Source organism: Sus scrofa, chromosome 10 (assembly GCF_054392235.1).
Source record: "Sus scrofa isolate SSC_HxYL_T2T_F1_AM1 chromosome 10, Sscrofa_HxYL_maternal_Yorkshire_Landrace_v2.0, whole genome shotgun sequence".
NCBI classification, from domain to species: domain Eukaryota; kingdom Metazoa; phylum Chordata; class Mammalia; order Artiodactyla; family Suidae; genus Sus; species Sus scrofa.
Genome location: NC_139392.1, coordinates 52,227,273 through 52,239,254, shown reverse-complemented (window position 1 = coordinate 52,239,254; position 11,982 = coordinate 52,227,273). Strand labels below are relative to the sequence as shown.

Here is an 11,982-nt window from a genome sequence, read left to right as displayed (position 1 = left end):
GGCAAATGCATAGGGCTGCACACATGATCATCAAACACTTGAGGAGGGCTTAAGCTCTTGCCTCTAGCTGACCTTGAGGTTCTTCACAAGCAGGAAGCAAATGCTAAGGCAGAGTGTGGCAAACTGTGTGAATGTGTGTTGAAGGGATGGACCAATATGTACGAAGAATCTCTTTGGTGGTTTTATTGGTTCCAGGTAGTCAAGAGAATCTCCATCCAATCATTAGCTGACCAGTAAGCTAGCTAAGCAAAGACTTCACAGTAAGCTAACTAAGCAAAGATTGAACCATGAGGTTGCAGGTTCAATCCCAGGCCTTGCTCAGTGGGTTGAGGATCCAACATTGCCATGAGCTGTGGTGTAGGTTACAGATGCGGCTCAGATCTGGTGTTGCTGTGGCTGTGGCATAGACCAGCAGCTACAGCTCTGATTTGACCCCTATACATACTTTATAGAATTCAAAAAAGTCACTAAACACACAAACAGTAACTGAAAAAAGTAACAGTAACAAAAGATCTGGGAGGTGTGATTTCCGGAATTGCCACATTATGTTTTTGTTTGTTTGTTTGTGTGTTTGTTTTTACTTCTTTTTCAGCTGGTGGCATATAGAAGTTCCCAGGCCAGGGATGGAATCTGAGCTGGAGCTGCAACCTATGCCAGAGTTGCAGCATCACTGGAATCTTAATCCACATTTCTGGGCTGAGGATTGAACCGGTGCTTCCACAGAGACAAGCCAGATCATTAAACTACTGCACCTCAGCTGGAACTACACATTATGTTATTTTAAATGCTGTGTTTTCAGAAATGCAGAACAATGAAATTGGACCCCTATCTCATACCACTCACAGAAATTAACCCAAAACGCATAAAAGACTTAACTGTAAGAGCAGATACCACAAAATTCCTAGAAGAAAACATAGGGAAGAAGCTCACTGATACTGGTCTTGGCAACGATTTTCTGAATATGTTGACAAAAGGACAAACAACAAAAGCAACAAATAGAGCTGTATCAAAGTCGAAAGCTTCTGCGCAGCAAAAGAATAATAAAAGGAAAAGGCAACTTGCAGAATGGAAGAAAATTTTTTCAAGCCATATATCAGATAAGGAGTTAATACCCAAAATATATAAAGAACTCATTCAGCTTAATAAGAAAAACGACTGTAGGAGTTCCCACCGTGGTGCAGCGGAAACGAATCCGACTAGGAACCGTGAGGTTGAGGGTTCACTCCCAGGCCTTGCTCAGTGGGTTAAGGATCCAGCATTACGATGAGCTGTGGTGTAAGTCACAGATGCGGCTCAGATCTGGCGTTGCTGTGGCTGTGGCATAGGCTGGCAGCTACAGCTCTGATTCAGACCCTAGCCTGGGAATCTTCATATGCTGTGCATGTGGCCCTAAAAAGACAAAAGACAAAAGACAAAAAAAAAAAGGCTGTACAGCAAAAATTGACAGAACGTTATAAATCAACTACAATAAAAAAAATAAAATTTTTTAAAAACGAAATACCACGATTTAAAATTTTGGAGTTCCCATTGTGGCGCAGTGGAAACAAATCCAACTAGTATCCATGAGGATGCAGGTTCAATTCTCGGCCTCACTCAGCAGGTTGGGGATCCAGCATTGCTGTGCACTGTGGTGTAGGTCACAGACATGGCTTGGATCCTACTATGCTGTGGCTGTGATGTAGGCCAGCTGCTGCAGCTCCAATTTGACCCCTAGCCTGGGAACTTCCATATGCCATGGGTGCAGCCCTAAAAAGCAAATAATAATAATAATAACAAAGAAACCCCAAACAATTCAATTTAAAAGTGGATAGAAGAACTAAACAGATATTTTTCCAAAGAGGACCAAAAAATGACCAAAACCACATAAAAAGAGATGCCCAACATCACTAATCATCAGGGAAATGCAAATCAAAAGCACAATGAGATATCACCTCATATGTATTTAAATCACTATTGTCTAGAAGACAAGAGACGACAGATGCTGTAGAGGATATGGTGAAAGGGATCCCTCATGTAAACATTATTGGTGGGAATGAAAATTGGCCCAACTAATATAAAAAATAATATAAAGTTGGAGTTCCCATCGTGGTGCAGTGGAAACAATTCAACTAGGAACCATGAGGCTGTGGGTTCGATTCCTGGCCTCGCTCAGTGGGTTGAGAATCTGGTGTTGCTGTGAGCTGTGGTGTACGTCACAGATTCGGCTCAGATCTGGCATTGCTGTGGCTCTGGTGTAGGCTGGCAGCAACAGCTCCAATTAGACCTCTAGCCTGGGAACTTCCATATGACACACCTGCATCCCTAAAAAAGACAAAAAGACAAAAAACGTGTACATATATATATGACGTTTCCTCAAAAAAGTTAAAACTAAAACTACCATACAATCCAACAATTCCATTTCTGGGTATATACCCAAAAGAAATGAAAATAGGAGTTCCTGTCGTGGCGCAGTGGTTAACGAATCCGACTAGGAACCATGAGGTTTCGGGTTCAGTCCCTGCCCTTGCAGACGTGGCTCGGATCCTGCTTTGCTGTGGCTCTGGCATAGGCCAGTGGCTACAGCTCTGATTTGACCCCTAGCTTGGGAACCTCCATATGCCGCGGGAGTAGCCCAAAGAAATAGCAAAAAAAAAAAAAAAAAAAAAAAAAAAGAAAATAAGTTGTTTTTTTTTTTTTTTTTTAATAGCTATACCTATGGCATATGGAAGTTCCCAGGCCAGGGACTGAATCTGCGCTGAGGTTTTGGCAATGCTGGATCCTTTAACACACTGTGCTGGGACAGGGATTGATCCTGCAGCTCCACAGCAACCCAAGCCACCGCATTTTGATTCTTAACCCACTGCACCACAGCAGGAACTCCAAAAACAGGATTTTAATGAGATATATGTGCTCTCATATTTACTGCAGTATTATTCACAAAAGCCACGGTATACAAACAACCCAAATATATATCCATGGATGAATGGATAAAAAAGACATGGGTATACATACACAGTGAAATATTATTCATCCATGAAAAAGGGAGGCTACTATCTGTGACAACATGGATGGACCTTAAACATCATGCTAGTAGGATATATCAGAAAGATAAAGATAAGTGCTATATGATATCACTGATACATGGAATCTAAAATTGTTAAATCTGTAAAAAATCTGGGGGGAAATTATAAGAGTGATGGTGTTTAAGGTAAATATGTAATGAGCAGCAAATAATCCATAGAGTTCTAATGCACAATATAGTGAATAGAGATAATAATATTGTACTATAATTATGTAATGTGATATATAACTACATTTACTATCATATCACAATGTACAAATGAATCAAAGGAATGTGCTCTACACCTTAAATTTAATATTATGAGTCAAATTTATTCAATATAAAGTCTAGTTTTCAATAACTATTAAGAAACATGAAACAAAACAAGAAAATATGGCCCATTAATATGAAAAAAAAATAGAAACTGTCCCTGAGGGTGCCCAGATACTGGACTTAATAGACAAAGACTTTAAATGATCAAGTTAACATATGTTCAAAAAGCTAAAGGAAAGTATAAGAATGATATCTCAGGAGTTCCTGTTGTGGCTCAGCCAAAATGAACCTGACTATTATTCATGAGGATGTGGGTTTGATCCCTGGCCCCACTTAGTGGGTTAAGGATTTGGCATTGCTGCAAGCTGTGGTGTAGGTAGCAGATGCAGCTCAGATTCAGCACCACTGTGGCTGTGGCATAGGCTGGCAGCTGTAGCTCTGATTCGACCCTTGGCCTGAGAACTTCCATATGCTGCACCTGCAGCCCTAGAAAAAAAAAAAAGAATGATATTTCATCAATTAGAGAATAAAAAAGAGGAATTATAAGAAGGAACCATGTAAAAATTCTGGAACTGAAAAGTAAAATAACAAATTGAAAATTCACTAGAATGATTCAACTCCAGATATGAACTAGCAGAAGGAAGAATCAGTGAACTTAAAGATAGGTCAACTGAGATTTCCTTTCTAGGAAACAAAAAGAAAAAAGATGAAAAAGATAAACAGATCCTGAGACACCTGTGGGACATCATCAAACATACCAAAATATGCATAGTAGGAATCCCAGAAAGAGATAAAGATAAAACTGAACAGAAAGACTATTTGAAGCAGTAATCACCAATTTTACTGAAAATCATTGATGTACACATGCAAGTAACTCAATGAGATCCAATGAAGATGACCTCTAATAGATCCCCACCTAGACATCTTAAATTTCACTGTCAAAGGCCAAAGACAGAGATCTCGAAAATATCAAGAGAGAAGTAAATCCTCATATATAAGATATTTTCAATAACATTGAAGACTGATTTCTCATCCAAAACTACGGGCAGCAGAGAGCAGTAGGATGACATATTCAAAGTAATGAAACATAAAATTGTAAACAAAGAATTCTATGTCTATGACATAATAATCTTTCAAGACACAAGGAGAAATTAAGACAGTCCCAACAAAAATTGAGGGAGATTACTAGCAGACTACAAGAAAAACTCAAGAGACTAAAATGTATTTTCTTGCAACTGATTTTTTCCTAATTTAAAAGTCAACTTTATGAAGCAATAATCTTGTTGATGGACACATAATTTAAAAAGATATTTTTGAAACAATAGCTTGAAGGGGAGGGACTGAGTCGTAAAGGAACATAGTTTTTTAATAGTATTGAAATTAAGGAAATACAATTTAAAAGAGATTATTTTAGGAGTTCCCATCATGGCTCAACAGAAACAAATCTGACTAGCATCCATGAGGATGCAGGTTCCATCCCTGGCCTCACTTCACTCAGTGGGTTAAGGATCTGGCATTGCCGTGAGCTGCGGTGGAGGTCACAGACACAGCTCAGATCTAGCATTGCTGTGGCTGCAGTGTAGGCCAGTGACTACAGCTCTGATTCAACCCCTAGTCTTGGAACCTCCATAGGCTGTGGGTGCAGCCCTAAAAAGACAAAAGACAAAAAAGAAACATTATTTTAAATTAAAATGTTAATGCTAAGCTCCCTGAGTGATCAGTTAAAAAACTCAAAACATATAGTAAAGGAAATGTCAAGGGAATCAAATTGATACACTAGAAACTAACACACAAAAAAAGCAGTAATAGAGGATAAGAGGAATAAAAAAGATTTAAGACAGAAAAAATATCAAAATGGTAGATGAAAATTGTATCATCAATAATTAAATTAAATCTAAAATAATTTCTCCAAATAAAAGGTAGAGACTTGCAGAATAAATGTTAAAATGAGATTTACTTATATGCTATCTAAAATTGACTCCTTTTATATAACTAAACATAATGCTAGCAAAATTAATGTAACAACATATAAAAAGGATTATACACCATAAATTCAAGTGGAATTTAATGCAAGGAAAGAAAAGAAAATCGCATGATCAGATTTTTGATAGAAACAGAAAACACATTTGACAAAATCTAGGACCAATTCTTGGTAAAACAAACAAACAAACATACAAAAAAAAAAATCCAAACAGCAACAAAACAACAAAATCCCACAATAGCAAACAAAGAAACCTTGACAAACTAGGAATGGAAGGGAACTTTCTCACCTGATAAAGCTCACCCATGAAAAACCATAACTAACATCATACTTAATGATGAAATCCTGAAAGCTTTCCCCCTAAGACCAGGAGTAAGACTTTAATATTCACTCTTCCTTTTTCTATTTAACATTAAACTAGAGGTTCTAGCCAGAGCAATTACACAAGATAAATAAAATTGTGTAAAACTACCTCTATTTTGGAGTTCCCGTCGTGGTGTAGTGGTTAACCAATCTGACTAGGAACCATGAGGTTGCGGCTTCAATCCCTGGCCTTTCTCAGTGGGTTAAGGATCCGCTGTCGCTGTGAGCTGTGGTGTAGGTCACAGACGCGGCTCAGATCCCAGATCCCGTGTTCCTGTGGCTGTGGCTGTGGCGCAGGCCGGTGGCTGCAGCTCCGATTAGACCCCTAGCCTGGGAAACTCCATATGCCTCAGGAAGAAGCCCTAGAAAAGGCAAAAAGACAAAAAAAAAAAAAAAAAAAAGCTATCTCTATTTCACACAACATGACCTTATATATAGAACACTCTAAAAAACCCACACCAGAAAGCCCTCAAAACTGTTAGATTTAATTAAAAAGTTCAGCAGTATTACAGGAGAAAAATTAAATATGCAAAAATCAGTTGTTTTCCTATACACTACTAATAAACAGTATGAAAATAAAATACTTCCATTTGTAATAGTATCAAAGGGAATAAAACAATTAAAATTTAATCAAGGAAGTCCCATATGTACATTGAAAAATATAAAACTTTTTTTTTACAACAGTATTATGGTTCACATATTGTAAAATTCAGCCATTTAAAATATATGATTCCAGAGTTCCCATCGTGGCTCAGTGGTTAATGAATCCGACTAGGAACCATGAGGTTGTGGGTTCAATCCCTGGCCTTGCTCAGTGGGTTAAAGATCCGGTGTTGCCATGAGCTGTGGTGTAGGTCGAAGACTCGGCTCAGATCCTATGTTGCTATGGCTGTGGCATAGGCCGGCAGCTACAGCTCCGATTAGACCCCTAGCCTGGAAACCTCCATATGACTCGGGAGCGGCCCTAGAAATGGCAAAAAGACCAAAAAAAAAAAAAAAAAAAAAAAATATATATATATATATATATATGATTCCATGGTTTTTACTATAATCATAGAGTTGTGCATCATCACAATTTTAGAACATTTAATAACTTCAGAAAAGATGCACCATCCTCCTTATTATCTAACCAATCCTCTATCCTGTCTTACTCCCAATCCTGAACAACCTCTAATCTACTTTCTGCTTCTATGGACTTGCCTATACTCAATATTTTCATGCCTTTTTTGTGACTGACTTCTTTCATTTAGTATAATCTTTTAAGTTTTACTCATGTACAGTCAGCCCTCTGTAGATCCAGGTTCCACGTCTGTGGCTTCAACCAACTGTGGACTGAAAATATTGGAAAAAATGTCATAAAGTTACAAAAAGCAAAACTTGAATTTGCTACCCACCATGAAATATTTGCATAGAATTTACATAACATTAGATATTATAAGTAATATATAGATAAGATACAGGAGGATATGTATAAGTTATGGGCAAATATTTGTATAAGGGACTTGAGCATCACAGATTGTTTTATTCGTGGGGTGGTTTCTGGAACCAATACCCTTTAAGTACCTACAGTATAGCGTGTATCAATATAAACAGTATAGCATGTATCAATATACAGTATAGCGTCTGTCAATACTTCATTCATTTTTATGAATGACTAATAACCCATTTTATGTACATACCACATTTTGTTTATCTATTCATCAATTGACAAAAATTTAGGTTTTTTTCTACTTTTGGCCATTATGAATAATGCCGCTTTGAATATTCATTTGCAAGTCTTTGTGTGGACATCTGTGTTCATTTCTCTTAGTTACATGTCTAGGAATGAAATTACTGGGGCAAATGATAACTTTAAATTTTTTGAGGAAATACTAGACTATTTTTCAAAGAGGCTGCACAATTTTGCATTCTCAACAGAAGTGTATGAGGATTCCAATTTCTCTATATTCTCACTAATACTTGCTATTATCTACATTTTTTATTATAGCCATTCAGCTGGGTGAGAAATGATATGTCCTTGTGGTTTTGACTTTCATTTTCCTGTTGACTAATAATGTTTAGGTTCTTCTCATATGCTTATTGCTCATTTCTCTATCTCCTTTAAAAAAAGTCTATTCATTTTACTATTTTAAAGTAGTTACTTCTCTTTTATTATTAGTTATATATTCTATATATATACACATAAGTCTGTTGCTAGATATATGATTTGCAGATATTTTCTCCCATGCTATGGATTGTCTTCAACTTTTTTGATAGTGTCTGTTGAAACACAAATTTTTTAATTTTGAAGTCCAATTTATCTATTTCTTTTGTTGTTTGTGCCTTTGGTGTCCATGGCCAAATTCAAAGTCATGAAGATTTACGTCCATATTTTCTTTTTCAATTGTGGTAAAATGTACAGAACATAAAACTTATCATCTTAACCATTTTTTTTAAGTTGTTTCAAACTAGTTTATTTAGGGGTTCCACTTTCACTCCTCAATAGATTTTATCTATTTCTCATATGTTTATTCACTCATTAATTCATCCAGTTTTGAAGGGTTACTGAGTGTCATCTTGATCAGCCACCCATCTTCATAACAAGGTTTGTTGACAAGTCCTGGATTTTGGGCTAGAGCTTCATTAATTTCAGTTACTTCTCCTGATAGAGGAGAACAGAGTTCACTAGCAGCTTTCACACTTTCCAAAGCACCAAACTCCTCTAATGATGAAATGCTAAATGCTTTCTCTCCTAAGATCAGATCTACTCTCACCACTTTTATTCAACATTATCCTGAGAGGCCCAAGAGAAAGGAAGACAAAGACTTACACCACTAAAATCTTGTTTGTTCAATTTTTTCCCAACTTCAGGCAGACTACAGTAAACAACATCTGCCAAAGCTTCCTGTGCAAACTTGCTGATTCCCACTGTTCCAATGCCATTTTCTGTTGTTATCCATTCACGTTTGTGAATTTTCGCACCGAGAGCAGAGCAGGGCCGGTGCGCAGCACCCGGACGACGCCCACCCGCAGCCCCCAAGGCTGCGGCAGGCAGGGCGCTACGGGCGCAGAAATGGCGCGCAGATTGGAGACTGCAGCCCGCAAACTCGGAGCCATTCGCCCATCTTAACCATTTTTAAATGTGTGGTTCATTAGTATTACGTACATTCCCACTGTTATGCAATCAATCTCTAGATCCATTATCATCCTGCAAAACTGAAACCCTGTATGCATTAAACAACCACCCGAATTCTCTCTTCCTCCCAGCCTCTGGCAATCACCATTCTCCCAGCTGAGTCCATGAATTTGATGATTCTAGGTACTTCATTTAAGTGGAGTTGTACAGTATTTGTGTTTTTGTGACCAGCTTGTTTCACATAGCAGACCATATCGTAGCTGTGTTAGAATTTCCTACTTTTTAAGGATGAATAATATTCCCTTGTGTGTGTACATATTATACATATACATATTTATATCACCTTTTATTATTCACCACTAATGTATACGTAGGCTGGTTCTGCATTTTGGCTACTGAATAATGCTGTTATGATGTACAAAAAACTCTTGAAGTCCTTGATTTCAATTCTTTCAGGTATATACGCTGAAGTGGAATTGCTGGGTCATATAGTAATTCAATTTTTTAATGTTTAAGAAATTGCCATACTGTTCTCCATAGTGGCAGCATCATTTTACATTCCCATCGACAGTGCCAAAATTTTCCACTTTCTCCACATCCTTGCTAATACACGTGTTATTTTCCTGTAGCTACCTTAATGAGTGTGAGGTGATATCTTATGGTGGGTTTAATTTGCATCTCCTTAATGATTATTCATGTTGAGTCTCTTTCCATGGGCTTGTTGATCTTTTGTATCTCTTTTCTGGAGAAATGACTAAGTCCTTTTCCTGTTCTTAATGGGGTTGTTGGGATTTTTGTTGTTGATAATGAATAACAGAAGTTCTTCACATAGTCTGAATATTAACCTCTTTCAAATATATAATTTGCAAATAATCTCTCCTATTTCATAGGCTGCCTTTTCACACTGTTTATTGTGACTTTGATGCACAGAAGTTTTTAAATTTTTTTTTTGTCTTTTTTGTCTTTTTAGGGCCGCACCTGTGGCATATGGAGGTTCCCAAGCTAGAGGACTAATCAGAGCTACAGCTGCCAGCCTACACCACAGCCACAGCAACACCAGATCCAAACCACGTCTGCAACCCACACCACTGCTCACCACAACACCAGATTCTCAACCCACTGAGTGAGGCCAGGGATCGAACCCACAACCTCATGTTTCCTAGTTGGATTCGTTTCTGCTGCACTACAATGGGAACTCCCCAGAAGGTTTTAATTTTGATGTAGTCCAATCTACATATTTTTACTTATGTTGTCACTTTGGTGCTTTTGGTGTTACACTCAAGAAATTGTCATGAAGGCTAATGTCATGAAAATTTCCCCTTAGAATTAATTCTAAGGGTTTTGTAGTTTTAGCTCTAACATTTAGGTCTTTGAACCATTTTTTGTTAATTTTATTTATAATGTGAAGTGGGGGCCAGTTATATCTTTTACATGTAAAAAGTTTTGTAGAACTGTTTGTTGAAATACTTCCCACTGAAAGACTAGTCTTTGCACCCTTGTCAAAAACCATTCCTGTTCCTTTGATTTATATGTCTACTTATGCCACTAGTCCACAGTCTTATTACTGTTGTTTTCTTGAAATCAGGATATGTGAATCCTCTGACATGTTCTTTTGTTTGTTTGTTTGTTTGGGGGGGGGGGTGTTCATTTGTTTGTTTTGTCTTTTTGTCTTTTTAGGGCCGCACCCGAGTGTATGGACATTCTCAGGCTAGGGGTCTAATTGGAGCCACAGCAACACCAGATCACCAGATCCGAGCCATGTCTGTGACCTACACCACAGGTCACTGCAACGCCGGATTCCTAACCCACTGAGCGAGGCCAAGGATCGAACCTGCAACCTCACAGTTCCTAGTCATACTCATTAACCACTGAGGCACGACAGGAACTCCTGTTCTTTTTTTTTTTTTTTTTAAGGCCACACATGACATATAATGGAAGTTCCCCAGGCTAGGGGTACAGCTACAGCTACAGCTGCCAACTTATACCCCAGCCACAGCAACACCAGATCCGAGCCACATCTGCGACCTACATCACAGCTCTTGGCAACACCAGATCCCTGACCCACTGAGCAAGGCCAGGGATGGAACCCGCATCCTCAGGAATATTAGTAGGGTTCATTTGTGCTACACCACAAGAGGAACTCCCTTGTTCTCCTTTTTTAAGATTATTTTACTTGTCTGGTTCCCTTGAGTTTCCACATGAATTTTAGGATCAGCTTGTCAATTTCTACAAAGTAGCCAACTAGGATTCTTCTAGGAATTGCGTTGAATCTGTAGATCAATTCGGGAAGCACTGCCATTGTTGATAATGTTGTCTTCCTATCCATGGCCATGGGATCTCTTTCCACTTATTTAGATAATCTCTCATTTCTTTCAATAATATTTTTTAGTTTTCAATTTTTTAAGGAACTTCCAGGCAGTTTTCCAGTGTGGTTGTGTAATTTTACCTTCCCATCATCATTTATTAGAGGTCTAGTTCCTTCACACTGTTGTCGATCTGGTATAGCCCATCATTTTCTTTATTGTTAGCCGTTTCAGTACATGTAGAATAATATCTTATTGTGGTATTAATTTGCATTTCCTTAAGGCCTCATCATGTTGAGTATCTACATAAAGTTCTTGCTTGCATCCGTAGATCTTCTTTGGTGAAGCAGCTTCACATCTTTTGCCCAATTTTTATTGTGTTGTTTTATTATTTAGTTTAAAATGTTTCTTTATACATACTGGATACAAGTCCTTTATCCATTATGTGATTTGCATGCCCTCCCATCTCTTAAGAGTATATTTTGGAAAAGTTCATAATCTTGAATTGCACTTTTGGTGTTATATCTAAAAACATTTTCCCCTAACCAGTGATCAAAAAGATTTTCATTGTTTTATCTAGAACATTCTTTGATATTCTTTATTATACGAATCGTGCTTTTGGTGTTATGTCTAAAGCAGTTTCCGCTAATCAGTGATCAAAAAGATTTTCATTGTTTTATCTGGAAAGTTTTTCGACATTCTCTATTGGCTTTCTAATTTTTTAGTTTTATTGATTTATTCTTATCTTCATTATTTTCTTTCTTCTGCTTATTTTGGATTTCATTTACCCTTCTTTTTCTCATTTCTTAAGATGGAAGCTGAGGTCATGCAGGGGGGTCCCCAAATTTAGAATTGGAAAGATAGCTTTTGATAGTCTACCAAGACAGATTCTACTACTAACATTATC

At 37.6% G+C, this 11,982-nt stretch overlaps 1 pseudogene; it reads right to left on the bottom strand.

Annotated features, from left to right (window-relative positions):
* Positions 1-8,102: 8,102 nt before the first annotated feature.
* Positions 8,103-8,753, bottom strand: LOC110255595 (glycine cleavage system H protein, mitochondrial-like; annotated as a pseudogene).
* Positions 8,754-11,982: the final 3,229 nt, after the last annotated feature.